This window comes from Tamandua tetradactyla, chromosome 11 (assembly GCF_023851605.1).
Source record: "Tamandua tetradactyla isolate mTamTet1 chromosome 11, mTamTet1.pri, whole genome shotgun sequence".
Classification (NCBI taxonomy): Eukaryota; Metazoa; Chordata; class Mammalia; order Pilosa; family Myrmecophagidae; genus Tamandua; species Tamandua tetradactyla.
The window spans coordinates 19,368,425-19,392,656 of record NC_135337.1 but is presented as its reverse complement, the minus strand read 5'-3'; the positions used below and the strand labels follow the sequence as shown (position 1 = coordinate 19,392,656).

The 24,232-nt window shown below is 36.0% G+C and overlaps 1 long non-coding RNA gene and 1 other non-coding gene across 17 annotated transcripts in view; one reads left to right on the top strand and one right to left on the bottom strand.

Moving 5' to 3' along the window:
- Window positions 1-24,232, bottom strand: part of LOC143649946 (uncharacterized) — a 50,990-nt gene that overhangs the window by 9,428 nt on the left and 17,330 nt on the right. For 14 of the 16 annotated variants that reach the window (XR_013159262.1, XR_013159265.1, XR_013159259.1 and 11 more), the window contains 2 exons: window positions 8,983-9,246; window positions 7,510-7,565 (listed from right to left, as the gene is read on the bottom strand). This is a non-coding gene — a long non-coding RNA (uncharacterized LOC143649946). Of the gene's footprint in view, window positions 1-7,509; window positions 7,566-8,982; window positions 9,247-19,315; window positions 23,992-24,232 lie in introns of those variants that run through there. The other 2 variants (XR_013159261.1, XR_013159266.1) reach the window with 2 other exon arrangements.
- LOC143651097 (small nucleolar RNA SNORA70) lies at window positions 8,029-8,163 on the top strand. The gene has a single exon (XR_013159835.1). It is a non-coding gene; the product is annotated as a small nucleolar RNA SNORA70 (small nucleolar RNA).

Here is a 24,232-nt window from a genome sequence, read left to right as displayed (position 1 = left end):
ATAGTGAATAGATACATCTCTTTCTCCACATTTTCTCTAGGACTTGTTTCTCTGTGCTCATTTTTAAAGTTTTATTCACACATCACGCAATCCAACCTAAGTGTATGGACATGTATTTTCCACCATAATCTATATGAAGACATTTCCTTTTCTTCCACAAAGAATCAATGCCCCTCCCCCATGCCCCCTGCCTGTCAACATTTAGTTTTCCCATAATGCTTTTGTTACATTCAGTGGGAGTACATTACAATGTTACAATTGACTATAGATCCTAGTTTGTATTGATTGTATTTTTCCCCATACATCATCTATTTTCAGCACCCTGCAATGTTGAAATACATTTGTTCTCCCTCTCGCAAAAATGTTTTTTTATTAGTACATTTAATCACTGTCATTGTCCATTCTAGGCATTCCTAAATTATACTGTCTCTGCCTTTATCCTCTACCTTTCCTTCTGGTTTCATATGTGCCCCCAGCCCTTCTCCCTCAATCAGATTCACAATCAATTTCACTCAGTGTATTTACATTAATCGTGGTACAATCAGGTGATATTGTGCTATCCATTTCTGAGTTTTTACAATCAGTCCTGTTGCACAATCTATATTTCTACAGCACCAGTTGCCCAATCTCCACCCTATATCCTGATATTTCTATTTCTATCTCCTGATAACCTGTGTTAACTTAAGTTCTCAAACTTCACTCATTAGTGTTAGTTGTTATTAGTGAGACCATACAGAATTTGTCCTTTTGTTTCTGGATAATTTTATTCAGCATAATATCCTGAAGGTTCATCCACGTTATGTGCTTCATGACTTCATTCTATCTTACAGCTGTGTAATATTCCATCTTATGTATAAACCACAGCTTGTTTAGCCACTCATCCATTGATGGACATTTGGGCTGTTTCCATCGCTGGGCAATCATAAATAATGCTGCTATAAAAACTGGTGTGCAAATGTCCATTTGTGTCTTTGCCCTCAGGTCGTCTGAATATATACCTAATAATGGTATTGCTGGATCATATGGCAATTCTATACTTAGATTCCTGAGGAATCCCCAAACTGCCTTCCAGAGCAGTTGTACCATTTTATATTCCCAATAACAGTGGATAAGGGGGCCTCTTTCTCCACATCCTCTCCAGCACTTGTAGTTTTCTATTTATTTTTGTTGTTGTTATGGTCATTCTAGTGGGTTTCAGATGATATCTTATTGTGGTTTTTATTTGCATTCCCCTAATAGCCAGTGAGGTTGAACATCTTTCATGTGCCTTTAAGCCATTTGTATTTCCTCTTCTGAGAAGTGTCTATTCATGTCTTTTGCCCATTTTTAATTGGATTGTTTGACTTTTGGTTGTTGAGTTGAAAATCTCTTTATATATTCTGGATACTAAACTCTTATCCAATATATGGTTTCCTAATATTGTCTCCCATTGTGTAGGCTGTCATTTTACTTTCTTGACAAAGTTTCTTTGATGCACAAAAGTGTTTAATTTTGAGGAATTCCCCTTTATCTATTTCTGATTTCAATACTTGTGATTTGGGTGTAAGGTTTAGGAAGCCACCTCCTATCACAAGTTTTATGAGATATTTTCCTACATTTTCTTTTAAACGTTTTATGGTCCATTTTGAGTTAATTTTTCTATATGTGTGAGATATGGACCCTATTTCATTCTTTTGCATATGGACATCCAGTTCTCCAAGCACCTTTTATTTATTGAAGAGGCTGCTCTGTCCCAAGTGGATTTGCTTGACCACTTTATCAAAATCAATTGTCCATAGATGAGAGGGCCTATTTCTGAACACTCTATTTGATTCCATTGGTCAATATATCTATCTCTATGCCAGTACCATGCTGACCACTGTAGCTTTGCAATACGCTCTAAAGTCAGATAGCATGAAATCTCCCACTTCATTTTCTTTCTCAAGATATTTTTAGCTCTTCAGGGCACCCTTCCCTTCCAAATAAATTTGGTTACTGGTTTTTCTGTTTCTGCAGAGTAAGTTGTTGGGATTTTAATTCATATTGCATTGAATCTATAAATCAATTTGGGTAGAAATGACATCTTAACTGTATTTAGTCTTTCAATCTATGAACATGGTATGCCCTTCCATGTATTTAGGTCTTCCAAGATTTCTTTTAGCAATTTCTTGTACTTTTCCATTGATAAGAGAGGGAAATTTAAGTCTCCAACTATTATGGTAGAGGTATCTATTTCTCCTTTCAGTATGTCAGTGTTTGCCTCACATAGTTTGCAGTACTCTGGTACGGTGCACAAATATTTATGATTGTTATGTCTTGTGGAATTGTTCCTTTTATTAATATATAGTGTCCTTCTTTCTCTTTCATTGTTTTACATTTGAAGCCTATTTGTCTAATATTAGTATAGTGACTTCCACTCTTTTCTAATTGTTGTTTGTGTGAAATATCTTTTCCCAACCTTTCACTTTCAACTTATTTTTGATTTTTGTCTTTGGGTCTACAATGAGTCTCCTATAGACAACATATCAATGGGTCCTGTTTTTTAATACATTCTGCCAGTCTACATTCCTTTTTTTTTTTTTTTTTGCATGGGCAGGCACGGGGAAACACAACCATGTCTGTGGCATGGTAGGCAAGAACTCTGCCTGCTGAGCCACCATGGCCCACCCTGTCTTTTGGATTTTATGTGTCATAACAAATTTTTTTCTCTTTTTTCCTTTACTGATAGTCTTCATTTCTACACTCTTCTCTAGACCTCTCTCTCCTGCCTTTCCCTATCTTCCTGTAGTGCTTGCAGAGCCAGTCTCTTGGTCACAAATTCTCTTGGTGATTGTTTATCTGAAAATATTTTAACCTCCCCCTCATTTTTCAAGGACAATTTTGCTAGATATAGAATTATTGGTTGGCAGTTTTTCTCTTTTAGTATCTTAAATATATCATACCACTGCCTTCTTGCCTCCATGGTTTCTGCTGAAAAATCTACACATTGTCTTATTGGGCTTCCCTTGTATGTGACGGATTGCTTTTCTCTCGATGCTTTTAAAATTCTCTTTGTGCCTTTGACATTTGCCAATCTGATTAGTAAGTATCTTGGAGTATGTCTATTTGGATATATTCTCTTTGGGGTATGCTGCACTTCTTGGATCTGTAATTTTATGTCTGTCATATGAGATGGGAAATTTTCAGTGATTTTTTTCCTCTATTAGTCTTTCTCCTCCTTTTCCCTTCTCTTCTTCTTCTGGGATACCCACAACCATGAATATATTCCAGCGCTTCATACTGTCATTCAATTATCTGAGACGCTGCTCATACTTTCCAATTCTTTTCCCTATATCTTCTTTTGTGTCCAGATTTCAGATGCACGGATCCTCTAGTTCACTAATCCTTTCTTCTGCTTCAAATCTACTGCCATAGGTTTCCATTGTTTTTTTTAATCTCTTCTGTTTTGTCTTTCATTCCCATACGGTCTGTGATTTGTTTTCTCAAACATTTGAGTTCATTTTTTTGTTCATCCAATGTCTTCTTTATATCCTTCCTCAATTCACTGATTTGATTTTTGATGAGATTTTTCCATGTCTGTTCAAACATCCTGAATTAGTTGTTTCAACTTCTATATCTCATCCAGAGTGTTGGTTTGTTCCTTTGACTGGGCCATATCTTCTACTTTCCTAGTATAGCATTATTTTTTTGGTATCTAGGCATTTGATTTCTTTAATTAGTTTATTCTGGAGGTTGTTTTCATTCTTTTACCTAGGATTTTCTTGTTGAATGGCTTTGTTTTCTATGTGTTCTTTGACATTCAGTTCAATTTATTCTAGACCTCTAGCATAGGTTCTCTTTAACTCTTCAGGATTTTTCAGTTCTTATTTTTTTGTTTCTTGCCCTGCCTATACAGAGCCTTTTTTTTTTTCTTTTTTTGAGCAGGGTCTCCTCAGATATTATAGACACCAGACAGATTTTCCCTGACTAAGCAGGTCCATTTCTCAGAAGGAAATTGTAGCCAGCATCAGTTTTCCCTGAGGGTGAGACCCAGCAGGTTGACAGACTTTCCTATGAAGCCTGTGCTTTTCCCATCCTGCCCAGCATGTGGCACTCATCTGCCTGCACCTTTCCAGCAGCATAAAGTGATGTGGTGCCATTAACTTCAGCAGACTCTCCCTGTGAGGGGCATGGTTGAGACAGAGGTAAAGTAATATGATGGCTTTAATTGTTTCAGTTTTCTAGTCCCTGGGGCCTGAATTCCTTGAAGAAGTGATTCCACTGGAGCTGGACCCCACCTTTTTCTTGGGGAAGGTATAGCTTTTAGGGAATTAACTCCTTTCAGCAGACGAGCTAGTTACTTTGTCTCCCAGAGAAGCTTAATTCCACCCTTGCTGGGGCAGAGCTGGAGCCTAAGAGGGTTTCCAGTTCTATCTAATGAGCTGTTAAGGAGAAGAAAATGAGCAAAAAAAAAAGGCTTTTCAGAGCCAGATCCCAGCTCCTTGGGTTTGTCAATGAAGAGCTCAAGTTGGTTCGTGGCTCTATGTATTTCCAGGCTCTATGTGCCCCCTTTCCTTGGGGTCCAGCCCTTTCCCAGTATTTTGTGCTGTCCAACTCAAAAAGCCTGTTTTTTTTTTTTTCATCAACTCCACCCCCTCTCTGCCTGGCAAAACTTCTAGTACCTTTAGTGCTTATTCCAGGTTTATTTGGGCTGGGGGCCTATTTTCAGTAGTCATAATTTGTTAATTAATTCTGCAATTGGAGCTTGGTTGTGCTAAACTCTTGCTGCTAGAAAGGTCTATTTCCTTGCCCCTCAGGGAACCAGCCTGCTGTGCCCTTGTATGAGGAGCAGTGGCCTCTGTGGCTCTGTGGCTTGGGGAACTTACAGTTCTGTGTGGAATCTCAGCTGTTACACCCGGTCAAGACTGGTTGTACGCTATGTGTCTGGTCACTGCTGTTCCCCAGCAGTTTTTCTGTACTGTTCCTGGCTATTTATTAGCTTCTCTGGAGGATGAACTAAATTCTACACCTCACTAACTGCCACCTCCACCTCTCTGTAGTATATTTTAATCAAATTTTTATTTTGGTAATGGGTCCCGCCAAAATAGTTTCCTGGTTTTCCATACCCTAACAGTGGCCCTAGTCTTTGCATAAACACAGTTGTAGAGGATGGGTGGGAGTAGAACAGTAAAGTTAAACATTTTTTAGTCCCTGTTCTAGATGTTTTATGTTACTCATTTAATTCTCATAACAGGCCTATAAAATAGAAATTTATTCAGTGCCTATTAAGAAATAGAAGACCAGAAAGGATAGCAGTTTTCTCAAAGCCATGCAACAAGTAATTCACAGAAGTAGGATTAAAATCCAGGTCTGTGACACTGTAGTCCTCTATTATATATTAGGTGATCTTCTAATACTCACAACAGTGTGGGCAATTTTTAGGGCCAAAACAAATAACTTAGCTCTATTAAGAAGAGTTTATTTCAATATGATAATTCTTGGAACATGAGTACATCATTAAAAATATTTCAACAGTAATCTGTCCTTGTGATATTTCAAGTGTCCTTTTAAAACTTTCTACATATTCTTCCATTAAAATCCTTTTTTAACAATGTGAAGAAAATTTTAGAGTATCCAAATCTAGTTTCACAAGAAGGGAATACAAGTTAATGATTTTAAACTTGAATTTCCTGCCATCAAAAAGAAAAACAATCCATTGGATACCAATTTAAAATTAGGATTAATGTGGTTAAATTCATTAAATAAAATGTTGTTCTTTAATAATAATTCTTCCGTTAAACAGGACAATTGGAAATGAGCCATCTTATTTGGTGTTCTAATGAAAATGAGCATAGGCAGCAGAGAACTTAAAAAAAAAAAAGCTAGATTAACTCATAACAGATATTCCCAATCATTATATAAAGAAGGTACTATAACAATAGCAAGCATTTAGACAATGCTAAACAAATAGGCAACAGTGTCCTAAATATTTTATAAATTAACTTATTTAATCCCTACAATATTTTGAAGAGGGAAATATTATCAGTACTATTTATATCATCATTTTACAGAGAAGACAGTTAAGACAGAAAGAAGTGAAGTAACTTCCATAAGGGCATACAACTGGTTAGTGGCACAGTTGGAGTTAAGACCAAGCAATCAGACTTCAGTATATACACTTTAATCACTATAGGATACAGTCTCATTGTATGGTATAGCAGTGAAGAGCACAGGTTTTGGAGCCAGATTGCCCGAGTTAAAATCTGAGCTCCACTACACACAAAGTACGTGCCCTCATTTTTACTGTCATTTGCTTAATGAAAAGATAATTTATATAGATCCGTGTCAGGATTAAAGGAGGTAGCCTCAGTAGAGCATTCACCACACTGCTCAATAACTGAAAGCATTTAATAATTACAAGTCATTATTATGATAATGAGGTAGGTCTTCTTTCTCCTGCCTATTAAATAAGTTAATTCAACAGGGGATAGTGTCTTTCTTTTATGACCTCAATAGGATCAACCAGTATATGGCTGCTTTAAAATACTGATGTTTTTAACAAATTGATGTTTCAAGACCCTAACAATAATCTTGTGTGATGCATAAATTTGGCCATTCCAGTTTCTCTTCCTTTGAAATGCTTTATCTCTTTCAAAAGATTTGGAAATTCTTCCTTCTTCAGTTGCAATGCTTTGTATGCAGTAGCAATACAGATAGTTCCAAAAAGAAAACACACAAATATATTTATGAATAAAATATAAATAACTATGCCAAGTATGCACAGGTATAGGTAATGGCTAGTATGTCCCAACTGACACGTAGTTGACAATAATTTTAAGATAGAGCCTAATTTCAGATATGTTAATATATGAAAAATGTGGATATTTTCAATCCGATGATATGAGGTAACAATTTGCCACATTGGACAAACATCTGATTATTCATCGTTTTTGTCATAAACACATCTAAATGCAAATGTAGTTTCAGTTAAACAGTGTGTATATCATCTGTAACAGGCAGATACAACTGTTGTTGTATGCCTATAGTTTTGCTGACACTAAATTCAAATCCTTAAAGATTTGCTGACCCTTTATTCTGTAGGCATTGCATTCTTTTCTGCCATTTGTCATGCTGTAGTTGCATACCACTATTAATCCATTTCTCTTCTGCAACTGCTACTAATGAGTTCACTGCTTTGGAGTCCCTTGAACTCTTCTGGTTCTAAAGATTTTCTTAAGGTCACTGTATTTTTCTCTAGCATGGACATTTCTTTTCTACGGCTATTTCTCAAGGTAAGTTTTGAAGCCACTTGGTTTACCAGAGTCCTTCACCCTCACTGTTAATTTCACTAGTAAAAGGTCCATCATCCTCCATTTCTTTGCATAATTGCCAAGAACATTTTTAACTGTCCCCCACCCCAACATCAAAGTTTGGAATGAGATGACTAACCTCCTGATGCAATGGTATGAAGATATATACTGTCTACTAAATAGTTTTGAAAAATTAAGATAAAAGTGTATATGTGATTAAAAGCCAACTTGCTCTACTTACCCTTTATGTTCATATCTCTTCCCAACATCCTACAGCTCCCACAGAAGTTAGGTATCCTGTGATTTAAAAGAGTATAATATACTGCCACATATTTTGGCCCTCTTTGTATCTCTAAAGCAAGTTAGCTTCATAACAGAAGTTTAAGATTTTGTGCCAATTTCAAGAGCTATGATCATTTAGTCATCGATTCTTTGCTATTCCCTGTCAAAGATGCTAAAAAAGGCTTAGATAATGTTTAGAATTAGAATTCAAGTGGACCCTTGTATCTCCAGCATAAAAGGAATTAACTGACTTTTGAAGGGTGACCATTTTATCTTGACCTTTATCCTTTTAAAAATCCTTACCTGTATGTCATTTGCTCCAATTTTTATAGTTTTACCTTAATACAATTTGTCTAATAAAGCCATGAAGAAATTATCAAAAGGCAATACAATTTTTAGAGCATCTAAACAATTTATAGATAAGAGAGATAGCACCTTAAATAACAACAATAATATTCTCTTTAGAGATGAAATCTCTCCACAGCCAATTAAGCCAACCATCCCGCTCCCTCCGGGAGAGCCCATTATGCAATGATTGCAGAGAGCAGCCTCCTTGGTAGTGTTACAAGTCTGTTCCTTGTATGGTTTGTCCTTAGGGACCTTGAAGAGAGCCCTTTCCTGTTGATGGTCCTGTCTCACCTGTGCCGTACCCAGTCTAGGCTCCAGACAAGTATGCAAGGTGCCTTTGGAAAACCCTGGAGTGTTATGGGCAAGGTCTGCCTCTACCAAGTTCCTCTGAACCAATCTCAAAACAAAGAGCAGGCACTGCACAGGGCCAAGTTCCAATTTCCTGGCAGCAAAAAATCCTTATCTCCAAGAAGTGGGGCTTTGCCAAGTTTAAGGCTGAAAAATTCAAAGACATGGTGGCTGAGAAGTGCCTCATCCTAGATGGCTGTGGGGTATACACACACACACACACACACACACAAACACCCAATTGTGACCCTTGGACAAGCGGCAGGCCCTGTACTCATGAAGGCTGACTTGTGCCCACCAAAAAAACTACTTTCTGGTAAAAAAATAAAATAAAACAAAACAAAAAAACTGAAATCTCAAGTTGAAATCTTTAACCATCATTCTTAACAAACTAAGTCATTCTCTGTGCTTAATAAACTAAAAGGGAAAGCAATACTGCAAGGATTTGGTCTATAATTACCTGTTTTGATTTGGTAAAACTGATAAAATACAATATAAAAGAAATGGGTTGGATTTTATAATGGAGATTTAATAACTTGCAATTTACAGTTCTTAGGCTATGAAAATGTTCAAATTAAGACATCGATGCAAATGTACTAAGAAATGATGAATATGCATCTATGTGATGATATTAAGAATTACTGATTGTATATGTAGAATGGAATGACTTCTAAATGTTGTGTTAGTTAATTTTTTTTAATTAATAAAAAAAAAAAAGACATCAACAGGATGATACCTGGACTCCAAAGACAGGCTGCTGGCATCTGGGACACCTGTCTCACGTGAGAAGGTACATGGTTGGCATCTGCTGTTCCTTCTCTCCCAGGTTTCACGACTTTCAGCCTTTGGCTTCAGTGGCTTCCTCTCTCAGCTCCTGTGTATGTGCCTGTCTCTCAGCTTCTCTGGAACCTTTTCTGTGAGCTTCTCTCTATTTCACCTCTTAATTACTGTACTGTTTTATCCTCTTATAAGGGACTCCACAAGAGAATCAAGATCTCTCCTGAAATAGAAAGGTCATATCTCAATTGAAATAACCTAACCAAAAGGTCCAACCCACAATAGGCACCCACAGGAATGGGTTAAAAGAGCATGATCTCTTTTTCTGAGTTGCATAATAGCATCAAACCACCAAAATTGCCCTTCTAATTTTTTACATACACTTTCATTTACTGGTGCTTCTTTTAATCTCTGGTTTACTACTCTTCCAACTATTTTAGAATTTAGAGGGAGTATATGCAGCAAATACTATTTCATTTATTTATTGATACATCCAAATATTTATGTACACAGAATTCTGCTGTGAAGATTTAAAAATGATATAATTCTAAAAATCTGCAGTGAAAAACGACAAGAGGAAAAGTTAAATAATAAATAATATGATGCAGAATATGATTAGGAGCCATTTTAAGGAGACTATTGCTCTAATAATTAAAAGACCTTATCACACATATAATATTATAACTGCATCAGTTATGATTAGGTTTGACATATAGCAGAAATCCGATTTCAGTGACATAAGATGTGCTCCATTTTTAACAAATGGCTACCAAGGTTGTCCTAGGAATCATTTTTGTTCCTGTCAACAAGAGGAAAAAGAACAAGAGTATGGAGAATCACATGTGGGAGTGTTTTATGGACGAGACCTAGAAGGGACACTGATCATTCCAGAGCTAGAACTGTCATGTGACTATTTCTAAGGGAAACTGGGGGATATCAAACTATCAGCAAAGAAAGAAAAGGCCATGGTTTGGGTGAGCAGTTAGCAGCTCTGTCACTTTGCCTTATAGGGTTTTTGCGATAATTAAATTATTAATCCATATGAAGCACTTAAGCAATGCTTGATTTTTGGTAAGTGCTCAATAAATATACTGTAGTAATTTTCAATAACTTGCCTGTAAGGCAAATTCTAAACCATTTTTAACTAAGAGTAACAAGTCTTGTTGAAAGCACTTTGAAGAACAAGTGTATTTCTCCTATTTCCTTATGCTTTGAATAAGGGCTCTGATACATAACAGTTAATTTAAAAGTTCTAGTTGACTTAAAAATAAATTTAACCTCGTATGAAATTTTGACACCTCCATTGAACATAACACTGTCTACGTAAATTATTGATTACCATAATTTTCTCAAATTGCTGTTATAGGTAAATTTTATGACAGAGTAGGAGATAAGCATAAATCGATTTTTGATAGATGAAACATTGTATTTGCAACAAAGATAATGGTAATATTATTTGTTTTTCCTCTCCTTGACATTTTGAAATAGCAATTTAGGGAAAAAACAATGCCAAAACCAGTTAATTGGGTTAGATGAGATAGTGAGAAAGGAATTCTCGAGAAAGTTTTCCCTAATAAATGAATTTTCAATTGATAGAGCACTAAAAAGCTCCATTTACTTAAATGTTTATTCTGTTAAATATTACTGTCCTTGGAACTGGTGATTAAACAATTCTTCTAGGCAGCAGTTCAATATGGAAATTAGTGTAACTAACTATATCTAGTTTTATCCTGTTAAAAATTACAGCATTATAAACTTTTCACATTGTATTCTAAAATTGCAAACCATTAATTGTCTCAGCATGGTATTAAATGGTGCCTTCCCATTCCGAACGTGCCTCTAATTATCTTTTTAAATGAACTTACCTCAAATAAATTTAATGCTAACCAAGAGTATTTGTTTGGTACACAGCATTTGAGGGATATTAGCAAATAAAAGGAATATGTGGTACAATCACTAAATGAAAAGGCAGAACTGAATTTTCTGAAACTATAAAAATTATGCAAATTTTTTTGAAACTTTAATGTTAGAGGACCAACTATGGCATTTTTAAAGTGACCTCACTTTTCGACAAAATGGATAAAAAACTGTTATTGGACAAAAGTAAAGAAAATATGAGTAGGTTGACAACTTTTATGTACTGTCAATGCCCTCCAGTCAAAACCCACCAGGAACACACTTATAGTTGAATGAGTCAGGTTTATTATGCATTTACAGTGAGGGAGAATGCATACTACAGAGAACATGGGGCTTTTCAGTAGTATTTGGACTTTGGCTGAATGATTTGGGGGAAAGTCTAAGAAAGTTAGAATGCTCTAGATTGAGTTCCATCAGAAAGCAGGGACTTTTTTTATAACTGTTTATCTCAATAAATCTTATCTATAGGGAAGGCAGACTATAGTGGGGCTAATGCTATAATTGATAAAGAAGCAATGAGGGAGAAATGTTTCCATTTTGAAGCTCCCAAGCCAAGCCTTCAATCTTTATTCTAATGGTTCTCCTTCTAAGGAGGTTCTTCTGGGCAAATCATCAATTATAAAGCTTATAATTACTAGACATGAATATACAGAATTAGGACACAGAGTATAGTGTCAATCATTGATGAGAAATTAATTTAGACTAAGTTGCATAGTTCAATCTTAGTATAAAGCATGAGAAAGGTCATAAATAGCTTTCTGCTGTAAAAGCATAGGTTGTTATCTACAGCACCACTAATACTGAAAGGATTCATCAGGTTATGTATAGGCTATGTTGAGAAGATTGAGTGAAAATTATTGTTGCAAATGATTATTGTCTCCATGAATAGATCTGTCACAAGCAAGGGACTAATACTTCTTCATAATCTCCTGTATTTCATAGAAGAAAAGTCTAGTAAGGATGAAAGAAGAAATCCAGATTTCTCTCCTTGGAGTCGGATTTAAATTTCACCAAGTCTCGTATTTTAAGAGCTGTTATTTTTCCTTAACTCATCATTAGATCATGAATAAAATGGAATAAAACAGGCAGGATTGTAAAATGATCTTTCCAGAGAAGTTTTCATGACCTAGTTACTACATATTTCTAGGAATCCACAAAATAAGAGATTAAAATATAAAATGCAAATAAAACTTTAGGAACAAAGATATTCATAAACAATACATATGTAATATAGACACAAACTATGTTTGCAATGTTAGAGGATTGGTTAATTACATACTCATACAATTTAATATGATGTGGTCATGTATAATTTGGTTTTAAACTTAAAAAATTTTCATTAAAGAAGTTGTACACTTATAGAACTATCATGCAGAAAATAGAGTTCCTATATACCATCTGTATTAGTTAGGGTTCTCTAGAGAAACAGAATCAACAGGGAACACTTGCAAATATAAAATTTATGAAAGTGTCTCACGTGACCGTAGAAACGCAGAGTCCAAAATCCACAGGGCAGGCTGCGAAGCCGATGCCTCCGATGGATGGCCTGGATGAACTCCACAGGAGAGGCTCACCAGCCAAAGCAGGAATGCAACCTGTCTCCTCTGAGTCCTCCTTAAAAGGCTTCCCATGATTGGATTTAGCATCACTAATTGCAGAAGACACTCCCCTTTGGCTGATTACAAATGGAATCAGCTGTGGATGTAGCTGACGTGATCATGATCTAATCCTATGAAATGTCCTCATTGCAACAGACAGGCCAGCGCTTGCCCAATCAGATGAACAGGTACCACAACTTGGCCAAGTTGACACCTGTCCCTAACCATGACACCATCACTCACAACAGTTTCTCCCATTATTAATGCTTTGCATTAGTGTGGTAGCTTTGTGACAACTCTGCCCTTGTCCTTGGCATTCAACAGTTTGACAACGATGTGTCTGGTTATGTTCTTGTCAGGTCTTTGCTCTAAGGGGTTCGCTGGGCTTCTTGAATGTGCACATTCATGTCTTTTCTTGATTTTGATAAGTTTCTGCCATTATTTCTTTGAATGTGCCTTTTTTCCTCTTCTCTCTTTCTTCACCTTCTGTGACTCCCATAATGCATATATTGGTATGCTTGATGGTGTCCCAGAGGTTCCTCATCTCGGTTCACTTCTTTCATTTATTTTTCTCTACGCTCCTCAACCTGCAACATTTCAATTGTCTTTCTTCTGAAATGCCAGTTTTCTGTTGAAAGCCTCTAGGGAATATTTCATTTCAGTTATTTCAGTCTTCAATTCACATAGTTGTTTGCTTACTTTTAAACTTTCTAGGTAATTATTATGATTCTCATATTGTTCATTCAGTGTTTCCCTGATATCCTTTAGTTCTTTGTATTTTTCTTTACATCCTTGAGCATATTGAGTGTCAGTTTTTTATATCTTTGCCTGATATGTTAACAAAGATACTTTGTTGGTGGTTTCTGGATTTTTATCCTTTTCCTTTGAATTGTCCATCATTTCCTTTTTCTTTGTCTTGTAAACTTTGTTGAACATGGTACACTTTAATATTTTAAAGTGTTGGCACTGGGATTTATTCCCTCAACTATTCCTTAAATTTGTATCCAGTTGATGATATGAAAGGGATTTTCTTGAGGGTCAGGAGCTAACAAAAGCAAATGAACCACAAGCAAAAAAAGAAACCACCTTTAATAGTCTTCGAAAATTGGCTCTGCATTTTCTGGTACTTTTCTTCAAAGGTTAGCCCTCCTATCTAGAATATCAGCCTGAGGCAAAGTGGGTGTCCTATTCATCATTTCTCAGCCTGCATGTTTCCTGGTCTTGCAGTTGTAGACATTCCTCCATTTACAGGAAGCCAAATGCCCATTCCACACATTATGAGATCGGCAATTCCCCCACATAGGTGTGCTATTGTATGACTTAAAGCAGGTAATCACTTCTCTCAGGCGACTTGACTTGTTGCTTGATTTGTTTCTTATGTTGCTTTAGTTGGCAGCAAACTGCTTCTGCTGGAGTACAGTTCTTGGAGGGTAGTGCAGAGTTGTTTCCCAGTACCATCTTTGAGGGTGCTACTTGATAGACTGGCATCAACATAAAAACACCAGTATGAACATAGGGATTACTCTGCTCCCTTTGTTAAAGAGCCAAATACACATGGTGGGAGTACAGACTGGCTTCAAACCTCATTGGGGATGGGTTGGGAGATGGCCCAGCAAGGTTTCCACAAGCTTGTCCTATCAAGTTTTTGAAGCTGCATTTTCTTAATTCAGCACTTGCTCAACTGTTTTCCAGAATAACTGTTTTCCAGAGTTCTGAAGTACGTGGCTTTGTCAGTTTTTGCTAGTTTTTCAAAGATTCTTTGGGGGAACAGCACTCGGGAGCATCTTATGCTGCTATCTTCATCAATCAGTCAATCAGAAGCCTATAGTTTATTTGGTTGGTTTTTGTTTTTATAAACAGTTTCATTCACATGCCATATAACCCATTCAAAGTGAAAGTCAGAGGCTCTTGGTATAAGCACAGAGTTGTGCATTCATGACCACAGTCAATTTGAGAACATTCTCATTGCTCAAAAACAAAAACCCTATACTCCTTGTACCACCCCCTATTATTGAGACTTAGGTTTGGTATAGTCTTTGTTACAACTGATGCAAGAATATTATGTTACTGTTAACTATAGTCTGTAGTTTGCATTAATTGTTTTTAAGTTCAGGCCCAGATCATGGTTGTGAAGACCATGAGCTGGTGCTGCTGCGAGACTGAAAAACATGCCAGGCATAGAAGTAGACATAGATTTATTAGGACTTACAAATAGGTGGAAGTCTCTGGCGGTGGTGGTCTGGAGGGATATTGCTCTGCAAAGGGACAGGATTGCAAGGGGAAATGTGTATATGATTTTAGAACAAAGACATTCCATGTAGTATGAGGACATCTGACCTCTACTATAATCATTAAAGGAGCTTAAGAGCTGATGTTTTACTAAGATTAATGTTTAAAAATAAGATATCATCAGGGCCATTTTACATCTGTGATTACATTCTTTTCCCTTGGGGGAGGCCATTTTCTTTCTTGACCTTTGTCCTGATCAAGCAGACTGTTATCTGCCTGGAATTTCATTCCTGTTAGGAGGGGGCCTCCTTGGCTACCACGTTGCTTTTTCTCTATATACCACCCTATCATTAGCACCTTGAAATAGCAACATAAGTTTTTTCTAGTTCATGTAAGAACATTCTTATATCTGTGCAACTAACTGCAGTCATCATCTACAACAAGGTTCATTATGCTATATGGTCTCATGTTTTGTACTCTAGCTTTCCTTCTAGTGACATACACAAACCTCAACTTTCCCTTCCAACCATAATTATACCCATAATTCAGTGTTCTAAGGTATTCCTATACTAATGTGCTACCATTACCTCTATCCACTTCAGAACATTATAATCAATCTTATTAGAAATTCTGGACAAATTAAGCATCAGCTTCCTATTTTCTATCCATTTTCTAGCTCCTGATACTCTAGATTTTAGCTACAAAAGTTGCTCCATTATAATTAGTTCATATTAGTGAGACCATATAAAGTATTTGCCCTTTTGTGTCTGGCTTATTTCACTCAACATAGTGTCCCCAAGTTTCGTCCATGTTGTCACGCACATTAGGACTTTATTCCTTCTTACAACTGAATAATATTCCATTATTATGGAATATAATATATACTATATACAAATGGTATATGTTTGTCCATTCATCAGTTTTGTTTGTCCATTCACAGTTAGGCACTTGGGTTGTTACCATCTTTTGGCAGTTGTGAATAGTGCCACTATGAGCATCAGTGTGCAAATGTCTTTCGTGTCCCTGCTTTCAGTTTTTGTGAGTATATAACCTAGTAGGATTGCTGGATCATATGACAATTCTATATTTAGAAAAGCTTATAGATTCTTTTAGCCTTTTTTTAAGCCTATAGTTTTTAACGATATGAAAATATTTATGCTAGATCAAAAAATATATATAAATCTGCATGTGTGTATATACACATGCACATGATCATAATTGTAAAAATATATATACAAAGACTGACAGGAAATACAATGCAATGCTAATCATGAATTTATTAAGGATAGGGATTATAGTTTATTCAAATTTCTCCTTATATCTTTTCTTTACTTTCCAAATTTTTAACGTGTACTAGACATGTCTATCATTTCTTCTCCCAGATACACATTTTCTATAGTCTTCTGTAACAGACCCTAGAAAAGTAGACTTTTATGATCCTCTTGCCCTCCTCCTCATGTCCCACTGTGGAAAATGAAATACCAACCAAAGTAAAAGTTTCAACTGTGTTGCTGTCAATTTTTTTTTTTTTTGGTTTCTGAAGTTAATGTGTTTTCTTTTCTATGACTAGTTGAAATTTCAGTTTATACCTCAAATTGAAATGACTGTTCTAGAGTATACAAATATTGCATGTTAGAACTTTAAAATCCTATTATATTCTTCTTGTTTGGAGCCCATTAAATGAATGATGCTTTGTTAGTTTGTAACTGAAATTATAAAAACATGTCCAATAGTTATATTTATTACAAAAGAATTTTTTCCTCAAAATTTACTGAATTAACTGGTCACCCTAAAAGCAACATGAAATGTTATTCAATCACTTTACTCTCTGGATAAATTTATTTTATTTTCTATATTTAACATTATTTATATATTTATATATATATTTATTAAGTAAACAGAGCTAACAAAATCTTTCATAAAGAAATGAATATATGATTGCTACTCTTAAAAAGTTCTTAATCTAATAATTGCAATGTGATTCCTTAAATGCAATATTAGTATCTATAAATGACTAGACTGCCCAGAGAAGAGAGGGATTGCTTAAGGAACATGTGGGCCATAGAAAACTTCTTAGAAAAGATAATTGTTACAAATGTATGGTATTTAGTACTGCTATATGTAAGATACAATGGTTAAATTACGGAAGAAGTGGGTATGTCAATGCTCGCATATGTAACTTTGAGCTCTGTAAACCGAGAGGGATAATATCTGTTCAATTTCACAGTACATATTTTATTCTCATATTGTTGATAAATAAGCCATGGACCTTAGAGATCAGTATACCCAGTGTCACATGCCTAAAAAGTAGCTTAGTCTAGACAAGAACCCAGGTTTTCTGAATTCTATTTCAGAATGTTTCTATCACATTGCCTTAGTTTTTCAGTATGCTAAGACATATACCACAAAGTGGGTTGTCTTAAACCACAGAAATTTATTATCTCTTGGTTTTGGAAGCTGAAGTCTTGTTTCCTTCTGGATCAGCAGTGTTCCGGCTGGCTGGCAATCCTTGGATTCCTTGGCTTTTTCTTTACATGGCAATATCCTCTCCTATCCCTTCTGGGTTCCATTGATTATTGGCTTCTTGCTTCTCCCTGTAGCTTTCTATGTCTGAATTTCTTCTGCTTTTAAAGGATTCCCATGATCAGATTAAGGCCTAATCTCATTTAGTTGGGCCACACCTTAATTAAAACATCTTCAAGAAATCCTGCATTATAGATTCATGCCAAAAGGGAAATTAAGAACATGTATTTTCAGGAGAACCTAATTCAACCTACCAATTCATCAAATTACTTTTCTGCATTGTTTCTTGAATTAAAGTTATAAAGTCTTCAGGCAGAAATACCTATCTGGGTCATCGGTGTTTACTAATATGCTGATATTAATGAACTAGAAGTAATTGACAGAAGATCAATCAAGACAGTAAGAAATTTTCAAAATCATGTCTCATAAATAACCATTGTGGATATGTGGAAATCTGACCTGGAAAAATATTATGGAAGCTGAGACAGGCCTTTCAAGAAATGTTGAATCAATGATAATGAATTAACTAAAATAAAATGCTGAGACCTTTAAAAAGCTATTGCAGGGGGAGAAGGATTTCAATGGAAGTACATGAAGATGGGAAGCAGATGCAGTGTAGTAAACTGCAGAAACTGGCCATGATTATTCATTCTTTTAAAGCATGCCCCTTTGAAATGCAACTCGGAAGCTCCAGCTGTATTTTTCTCTATCCTTCACACAGGGCTGACTTCTTGACTTGCTCTGGTCAACAGAATGCAGCAGAAATAACATTATGTGACTTCCAAGCTTAAGCTATAACAGATCTTGCAGCAGCTTCAACTCTTATCCCTCTTGGAATAACTTTAGCCATCATGCAGAGAAGTTTGGACACCTGCTGAAGACACAGAGCTCAGCCGATAGCCAGCGCAAATTGCCAGATATGCAAGTGAAGCCATTTGTTGTAGGCAGCATGTACCTGCAAGATTCCTGTTCCTTGACTGTTCAATCAAATACTAACCTAGGTCTGCAGGTGTGATTAAGAAAATCAACTGACCTTAAAATACAGAGATTATCTTGGATTATCAAAGTAGGCTGAATGAAATCCTATGAGCCCTTAAATACAGAATGAGTTAGAGAGATGTGAAACAAGGGAAGTCAGAGATTGCAACCATGAGAAGTATTCAATATACTGAGCTGTGCTTTTAGACTCTGAGATGTATGGATTAACACGTATTGACCAGACAGGAAAGAGTCTTCTAAGAGCTAAGAGAAATTCTCAACTGACTGGCAGGAAGGAACGAAGACCTCACCCCACAAGTACAAGGTGCAGGATCTCTGCCAGCAAACGGAAAGCACTTGTAAGCAGATTTTTCCCAGAGACTCCCCCTAAGAACCCAGCCAGTTGACCCATTTTTGGTTTGTGAAATCCAGAGCAGAGAAAACAGCCAAGACAGCCCAGACTTCTGATTTTCACAACCATGAGATAAATTTGTATTAAGCTAATAAATCGGTGGTAATTTTTTCTAGCAGTAACAGAAAACGAATAGACCATCTACCCCAGTTAAACCACATGGAAGACTATAATCCATGGAGATTCCAGCAAAGCTTAGCCTATTTGCTGACCCACAGAATTGATTGGTGTTTTAAGCCATTACATTTTTGGGGTGGATCTTTATACAATAATTATTGTTATAGACCAGTTATTTGGTCTACAGTGTTAAAAACCTAAAACATGTGGCATGGACTTTAAGATTGGGTGAAGAGTAGAGAAGAAATTTAGCAAAGACTGAAGAAAGGGTAAGGAACTGCTATAAGAAGTTAGTAGCAGAAACCATGTGACCAGATGACATATCCCAGTGAGAGTATGTATATAGAGAAGGGTCAGGCCCCTGGGTAGCAACATTTAAAGGGTACACAGGGAAAAATGTTATCAAATAGGAGCCTGGTATGTAGTGTCTGAAGACACTAGACAGAGAAATAGGAAAATAGACAGAGAAATAGGAAAGAGTGATTTAAGCAAATCAATATTCAAGGAGGGACCAGAAAGATCTTTTTGAGAAACTTGGCATATATTATGGCCTTACAAACATATGTAAATTTTGACTTACATTATGCTCTTGTTAAATTATCCTAAGGAAAATAAAAACATTTTTTAATGCCAAAGAAAATTTCAAAAATAACCAAAACACCCAACAATACAGTATTAAACACATAATGTACAGCCATACTATGCCACCATCAAACTTATTTTATACAAGGATATATTAATTAACATGTAAAGATAATAACATTATATTGACTAGTGGAGAAACACAGGTTACAAAATTTCCCAGACTTTGTACTTAAATATATAAGAAGGGTGCGTATGTGTGTGTATAAGAAAAAACTCTGAAAATATATATAGTGAAATGTTAATGGGTAATCATCTCTGAATTGCGGGATTACTATTGGTTTTGTTTTTTTTTTTAACTTTTTTTTATTGTATAGTATAACATATACAAAGCAAAGAAATAAAAAAGCAATAGTTTTCAAAGCACTCTTCAACAAGTGGTTACAGGACAGATCCCAAAGTTTGTCATGGGCTACCATACGATTCTCTCATATTTTTCCTTCTAGCTCCTCCAGAATATAGGAGGCTAGAGGGCTTAAATACTTTTTTATCATCATAATCAACTTTTTTCCTTCTTTTTTTTCTGAGCAATAACATACATACAAAAAAGCTATAAATTTCCAAGCATAGCACCACAATTAGTTGTAGAACATATTTCAGACTTTGACGTGGATTATAGTCTCACAATTTTAGGTTTTTACTTCTAGCTAGGAGTAAAAACCTAAAATACTGGAAGCTAAAGAAGATATCAATTTAATGATTCAACTTTCATATTCATTTGTTAAGTCCTATCTTCTATGTATAATTCCACTATCACCTTTGATCTTTCCATACCTCTATTTGGGGTTGTTAAGGCTTTAATAATTCTAAATTTTTGATATTGGAAGTGTCTCTCACTAATATGGGGTAGGAAGATGGAACTGTCTGACATTCTGGAGAGGCTGGGCTAGGTTTCAGGACTTATCTGGACCAGGGACCCATCTGGAGGTTGTAAGTTTCTGGAAAGTTACTCTAGTGCCTGGAACCCTTGTGGGATCTTATATATTGCCCTAGGTGTTCTTTAGGATTGCCTGGAATGGTCCTTGTTGGGGTTGGCAGGTTATGATAAGTAGCAAGGTCTACCTGAAGGTTGCATAAGAGCAACCTCCAGAGTAGCCTCTCTATATGAACTCTCTCTGCCACTGATATTTTATTAATTAGCACTTCTTTTCCCCCTTTTGGTCAGGATGTAATTGTTGATCCAATGGTGCCAGGTCTGGATTCATCTCTGGGAGTCATCTCCCACATTGCCAGGGAGACTTTCACCCTTGGATGTCATGTCCCATGTATGGGGGAGGGCAATGATTTCACTTGCAGAGCTGGGCTTAGAGAGAATGAGGCCACATCTAAGCAAAAAGAGAGGTCCTCCAGAAGTAACTCATCAGCATGTCTACAGGTAGTCTAAGCTTCTCCGCTACATACATAAGCTTCACAAGAGTAAGCCTCATGATCGAGAGCATGGCCTATTGATTTGGGTATCCCTAAAGGTTGACAGAGTATCAGGGGATTTCCTGATGGGAGGTTTAACAGTTCCGTATTCTTTCTTCCCTCCTTCAGGGGATTTTGCCAATACCTTTTGATTATCTGCTTAATATACTCTAGGATGTTTCCAGGCATTACAATAATCTATACAGCATTAAAGGACCTCTTTCTAATTCTGTGCTTCCTGTGTTTCAATTGTTCAAATGAGCTTTACAGATAGGTTGAATCACATTATGCACTAGAGAAAATTTCAGTTCCAGATCAAATAAACCTTACTTCCACTGGTCTCAAAGAGTATGTGTGATTCTAAAATATAGACACTGTCTTCCTTACCCCTATGTTCTAAATTACTTTAACCCCAACCTGCTCGGCTTTGCTCTTATCTCTTAGTATCAGGTTCTATATATAAAACAGCATCTCAAAATCCAGAAATAAAAATCGCCACTCCGGACTTAATGTGTCTGCTCTAAAAGCTTTCAACCTAGGTCCCTGCTTTCTTATAAGCATTTTCTAAAGGTGACCGTACCATTGTTCTTTTTTGTTTCTGGCTTATTTTGTCTCACCAAATGTCCCACATGTTCATTCACATCGTTGCATGCCTCACAACAGTGTTCTTATTTGTAGCAGCACAACCTTCATTCATAAATATACGCCATCGTTCACCATTCTACTTATCCATCAGTGCATCCTTCAGCCACCTGCATTCATCCGGCATCATGTAAAGGGCCCAAAGTTCACAGTCCATCAACATTCTCTGTTTTAGATAATTTCACTCTTGCCAAGAGACAGAAAACCAATAACCACACCCTTGTCAAACAGGAAATCTAAACCTCCTCTTAACTACTATTGATTTTTATTTTTCTCCTCTTTGCTTAATAGTATTTTCTAATTTTCTGTTACAAATAAGTATCAGCCAAGTCTTTTAACTTTAACAAAGAAATACTAAATGTCACAGAGAAATGAATAAAAAGCAAAGGAAAAAGATTTGGTATTCAATAGATTGACAACTTAAGAAAATTTGTTTCACTTAAATTTGAGTGTTCCATGGAGTTGAGGAATGAATGGGAGCAGCCACTTCATACACTTCATAGGAATGTCATGAGGATTAGCTAAGAAAATTTGGGTCAAGAGCCTGACCAGTATCTGACACATAGTAACAGAGTAAGCACTCAATGAATGCTTCTTTTTTTGTTTGTTTTTGTTTTTATTTTTTTTGTTCTGAATGAATGCTTCTTTTAAGGGAAGGATAACATTATACATATTAGTTAAGAGGGTAAGCTTTGGATTTTGTTGACCTTCAGTAAGCCCTTAAAACTTTCTCTACTTCAATTTCATTATCCATAAATTGTAAGTAGGAGATATTTGCTTGCATTTTGTTAGATAGTTGAGAAATAAATTTAATAATGTTTGCAAAGCTCAAGCCCTAAGCCTAGGTTTGGAAATATTTCTGAGTTAATGAATTCAGGGGTGGAGAGAGCAAGCCTATATAGCCTTTATAACAAGCTTGGCCATGAAATGAAGGAGTGACTGTTGAAGGACTATGCAGAACTAGTGGAAGGTATTTTGGAGATATTGAGTATATATATTTATTGTCTTAAGAGAAGGAATTAGTAAAGGGTGAGGAATTGAAGCTATGAAGAAATAAATGATAAGTGATTTATGAAAAAACAGTTTTGGAGAAATGGTAGTGGATGTATTCTAAAGCATAGGAGTGGCATTTAACTTGTCATATTTCCTCTAAGACAGTGGTAAGAACACAAATCTTTAAGAACATGTTTTTTCTTGGATATGTCCTACCTTTTTTGACACACAAATTTGTAAACATTATTTATCATAACCATTTCTTGTTTTCCGTGGTGTGTTACAAAAGTACCCCCACCCCTATAAAAAAAGGAAAATTAGGAAGGTATTTCATTGATTAAAATAAATGAAAGACAGTTATTTACCTGAGTAGTGCCTTATCCAAACATGTAACTTCAAAATTATTTGTGAGTCCCAGATATCTATAAAATTAAACCTCAGTAATTTGAATTCCCACTTCATATAAACAGTAGTTAAATAAGGTAGGTACTTGTTCCCTTAGTACTTTGAATTAACATTTTGAACACTTTTAATTTTGGAGGTTCCATAAAAGGAATATTTTAAGATATTTTTGGCAGGTGCTTTGGCTAGCTTCATTGAGTCTATTCATGAGTAAAAGGGAGCATTTTCCACTAGTTGCAGACCAAATTAAAGGAAAAATTTACAGGGGAAAATCTTCCTGTTTACTTGTCATGATGAACTATTTGATTTGAGGCTGAATTAGCTCAGTTTCACAATAGCTTTGGATAAAAAATAAATAACTAACATATGGGAGTTAAGATAGATGATTGAGAATAGGTTAAGGGCAATATGTAATACTGTGAGGTCTTGAAGAGGATTTAAATGTTATATAGGTATATTGCAATCATCATCATTATCATTCTGCTGGTTTGAAGCAGTTATGTACACCAGAAAAGCCATGTTCTTTTAATCCAATCTTTGGGGGCCAAACTTACTGCTGGGTGGGACTTTTGATTAGGTTGTTTTCATAGATGTGACTCTGCTCATTCAAGGTAGATCTTAATCTGCTTATTGGAGTCTGTTAAGAGGGAGACATTTCAGAGAAATGTCTTGGACAGCTGACAGAGAACAGATGCTCAGAGATAAAATGCCCTGGGAGATGCTAATGAAGGACCCACAGGAGCCAAGGCAGCCATTTTTAAAACCAGCCTAGGAAAGAAGGGCCAACAGATATGGATGTGATTCACCTTTCTTGAGTGAAGGTATCCTGTTGTTGATCCCTTAATTTGTACATTTTCATGGCCTTAGAACTGTAAATTTGTAACCTAGTAAATCCCCTTTGTAAAAGACAACCCATTTCTTGTATATTGGATTCTGGAGCATTAGTAAACTGAAACAATCATCATTTTACTTTCACATGGATTAGAAGATTATCTTAGAAAATGAATATGATAATACTTCATATTTGGTAACTATTTTGGTTATATCACTCTTTAATTTGTAATAAATGTTACCGCAATTTAAAAAAAAGGACTGGAAGGATGCATACCTGTGAAGAAGAGAGTGGGACATAATAAGTCACCCACAGCAGAGTGACATTTGGCCACATCACTAAAACTTGCCAGGGAGTAAACTGTCAGAAACTCACCTAAGCTGCACTGACTTTTTCTATGATGGATAAGTCTTATGTGAGGCAAACCGCCTTTCCCCATTTCTCAATCTTCTTTTCTCCAACCACCCCTTCCCCTCACCCCCACCCAGTCCCTGACTGAGGCAAATCTACTCAATAT